Raw genomic sequence first — 4,435 nt, forward strand, 5'->3', positions numbered from 1 at the left:
GTTCTCGCCATGTAAGGGAAATTTTGCTCAAAGATCCCTGCAAAACAAACAAGAGAAAGAGTAAGTTCCTGTATTTGATGAGAAACTGGCAAAATTTCATCAAAAACTGTGCACAGAACTGCTTTTCTGAGATTAGCGCAGTTGGCAAGTGTCCTACCTGCGTTGAAGGTCAAACTGCCTTAAGGCAGCTTGACATTCAGCGCAGGTTTCGAATGGACTGCCTGCACTGATGCCAGAGCGCCCTAGCAAAACCCCAGGGGCTCATGGGGACAGGAAAACAGGCACAAAACTGAAAAAGGAAACCATGAAAAGAAAGAGCTAGGGTTTAGCTCCTACCTGGTCCAGACGGCGCTAAAAATCGTCCGCAGAATCTCCCGAAATTAGCTGGTGAAAATCAAGGGGGAAGAGGCACCTCCAGAGCTCCAACAAACCAAGTTCAAATGAAATGGTAAAATGAGAGGTAAAAACACCTTTTAATGGCTTTTTACGAAGTTCAAAACGAAATATTAGGGTTATAATCTCATTTTCATGCAAATGTTATTCATTTCTAACTAAGTTTGATGCAGCAATTGAGAATGCAGTACTATCATTGAAAAGAGAAAAGCTAGTTATGGTAAGAAATCAAAATTTGACTATATAATCGAGCAGTTTTAGCATAAAGTTCATGCTCGTTAAAAAATAAACGCAAGATCCGAGCAGTTTTAGCATAAAGTTCATGCTCGTTAAAAAATAAACGCAAGATTCGAGCAGTTTTAACGCGGAATTTATGCTCGTTAAAAAATAGAAAAGCGATTGTGAGCAAGAGTTTCCTCCAGAGTTCAAGCTCATTAAAAAATGAATCTATCCCGGTAAATAACCACTGTGATCGTAAATTTATCAGCCATAAAAGCCTTGGTCGTGTTTTCACCTGCCACCTCCACTTTTCATTTGGCCGATCATTCACCTCCATATGATTGTTTACCCATTTTGAGGAACAGCTGCGAAGAGTGATTTCACCTAGCCATCCTTGTGACACTGCCGTGATTGGAAAATTCTAACCTGTACCTGGGATCAGTTGCTATCCCTGTTTATCACTCGTTCCTCAAAAGACGAGTCTTCTTTAAGCTCTTTTCAATTGACTCGTAAAATATGAAAAGGTTGCCGATTTTTGGCCTTCCAGCTCGTTAAAGTGACCAGAAGAGCTATCCCTCCTCTAGATTTTAATCTTTTTGGACTTGAGGGATTATTGCACAAAAAGGTCGAGTGCTTGTTTTATTCGGCTCGTTAAAATTATCGAAAACTCATCCCTTCTGTATTGTTTTATACTTTTTCGGACTTAAGGGATTAGATGACGAAAAAGGAATTTTGGAGTTAACTTTATGTACCTTTTCAGACTCTCTAAAAATGAAAAGGACCGAGTTATCCTTGTCGTTAGACTCGTTAAAATTATTAAATAGCGACAAACTTGTCTTTAGACGAGAATGAGTTTCCCTATCGCTAGGCTCGTTAAAACATAGCGATGGGCTTGCCCGAAGGGCAGGTTATAGAACAAGCATATGTTATCCTCCTCAAGCTTGACAAAAATAAAGAGGTACTAGTCAGCAATGACTGGGGAAAAATTGGGAAAAATCAAGAAAACTTTGATGGTAGCAGGTCGCTCTTGAACATGACACTTTTCCTCCGTACCACATTCGGGTTGGGTTGTTTCATTCACCGGTCACATCACCATGGTCTCGCCATACCATCCATATTTGGGGTAATGCTACCAATCCATCGCATCAGTGTCGCCATATGTTCAAGAGAAGTCGTTCAGAAAGATTCAACCGGGTCCCATCCACTGCCATACATTATCCTTCATACATTCATGACCGCCACCCTGAATCATATATCACAGATCGTTTTCACCTCCATTAAAATCATTAGCTCCATTCCATGTCACTGATGTGGGATTCATCAAGGCCCTCCTTTGACGGATCGCTTCTTGTCGACATCATCTCATTATCCAAGAAGTTGATCTAGGAACAACCCCTTCAGTACTTTGAAGCTTGCATGCCTCAATGGCAAGTTTCTCACTTCCGGCGACAGGTATACATCAATGACCTTCGACCAGAAGATTTTGCGTGGTGTTCGATGCCAAGTCCTTTATTCACACCACGTGAATTGTACTGCAGTACCTTGAGGGTCATTATCATTATCGGTGATTCCTCTCGCGCTTGTTAACGGTTTACATCATTGACCGGTAATCAAGCGATGTCTTTCCATGTTCGACTTCAGCGCAATTCTCACATGGATCGACTTGTACTTAGAGTGAAGATCGAACGAGTTTGAAGACCCCGGATCTAGTTTCATCCATCCGGGCTGCGATATATATTCGGGAAAAATAAAGACATTTGACATGTACATCATTGCAGCAGATGATCCTCCTACTCAAAGGATGATAATTTCGCCAAAAATTATCAGTCTACCATCAGACGATCGTCTGTTCTATGTACAAAAATGAATTTATAAAGTTGAGCATGGGAATGCCCGCCTCAGCTAGATCATGAAAGCAGAATGAATCATAATGTATTGTATTGTATTTTATTACAGGTCTCCTCCTAGCAGATGGATGAACTTCGGACCCTCCTGGATAAAGCATTTCACCCGATAAACGGCCTCATACTTTAGGGGGCAACTGTTATAGACATTTTTGTGCCTTACAGCATTGAGCATGAAATGTCCATAATCTAAGGGATCCAAAGTCCCTAAACATGTTGTTCCTACCCCTAGAAGAACAAGGCCAACTAACCACAGCAATTCACTGAAGTTCTCCACCTGAAAACACTCAAAAACAAGCCAATTCTGGATCATGTCAACTGCTCCACTGAGCATCTGCGCTGAATGTCAACTGCTCCACTGTCTACCTGCGTTGAATGTCAACTACAACAAAGGCTACCTGCGCTGAGCGAGTTTGGACAAGTGGCAGAGTCATTTCTCAAGGTGCCAATGCCCAGGAAGCTTCCAAAATGACACTTGGATCAGGGAATTCGACTGGTGATGAGTAAGAGGTTCCAAATCTCCAAGTGGAAGCAAGAACCTCCAAGTGGACTCAAGAACTATGAGAGGGAGAGGACACTAGTCAGTTTCATACCAGTCTCAAGCTGACTCATCCTCTCTCCAATATCCCTATATATAGATCTCTCCTACATGAGATCAGGGAGGCTGGAATTTTGTGATTGCAAAGAATTGTTGTTGGTTTGTGGCTAGAAACATTGGGTGCTTAATGCTTTGAAGGGAGCTGAAGAGGGAATTCCATTCTGCTGGGAAGGAGATGCTGGATTGGAGCCCTATGGGTTGTATCTCTTCCTAAACCCTGTTACTTATCAATAAAGCTATCTTGATTCTTTCCTATATGCTGGTGTATTTTGTATGATTGCATTAGTATATTTGATTTACTTCTAATCCTGAATCATTTATGAATATGTATATGTGCCTTTGTATTGTGTTCTTCTCTTGTCGCAAGTAGCTGTTCTCTTGTCACAGGTAGCTGTTCTCTTGTGACCTCGTGGGATTCAAGTAGCTGTTCTCTTGAGCAAGCGAGGAGACGAGTAGTTGTAGACACACAAAGGGAAGAGGATTTAGATCGAGGGACAACCGGAAGACAACGGTAAGTCTGCCAATCTCCTCTCTTTCACATTTCATAAAGGAAGAAATCATAATAGTTGTATTCGTTTGTTGCTAAGGCGCTGTCACACCTTAGGTGGATAGGATCGTCCTGCATAGGCATTTTCCCCCACAACAACTTCATAAGTACATAAACCTTGGTTGAAAATTAGTTAAGTAATTTAACCATCAATTAAATTACACAACAGTTCCCTACTAATTAGGAGTTCAAGAGCAATCAACTTCAAACCCAATCTTGGAAAATGATATTATAAGGTGGAGAATTCATGCAATATTATTCCCTCATTGTGAAATTCATAGGGTTTTTGCCAACTAAAAAGGCCTTAATCACCTTCATCCAAAATAAATGGAAGCCAAAGGGACAAATCAATCTACACCTTGGAGCTAAAGGATTCTTTACTGTCATATTTTCCATTCTAGAAGACCACACTAGAATAGTTAATGGGGGAGCATCTTTTTCCAACTCTATTGGATTATATCTCTTCTTTTGGATGGAATAATTCAATGCTAATAACAAACTTCATAGCCTTTGTAATGGATCCACCTATTCTCCCTCGCAAGGAAACTCCAGGAGGAAGAGACCCTAAAACGATTTTTTAATGCAATAAGTCATTATGTCAAGGGTTTGAAGGTCACTAGAAGATAAATATATACCTCATATGCTAGGAACTAAATATATATGGACAACTCCTAGCCTCATTCTTCTTCTTCTCCATTATCTTCTAGCTTTGTACCCTATAGACTCCCATGTGTTAAGTTGTGCTACTCCATTGCATTTTGACTACTTGTACCT

This window comes from Pinus tabuliformis, chromosome 1_2 (genome assembly GCF_031772625.1).
Source record: "Pinus tabuliformis cultivar Carrire ecotype Pingquan chromosome 1_2, CPIR1, whole genome shotgun sequence".
In the NCBI taxonomy this organism is placed as follows: domain Eukaryota; kingdom Viridiplantae; phylum Streptophyta; class Pinopsida; order Pinales; family Pinaceae; genus Pinus; species Pinus tabuliformis.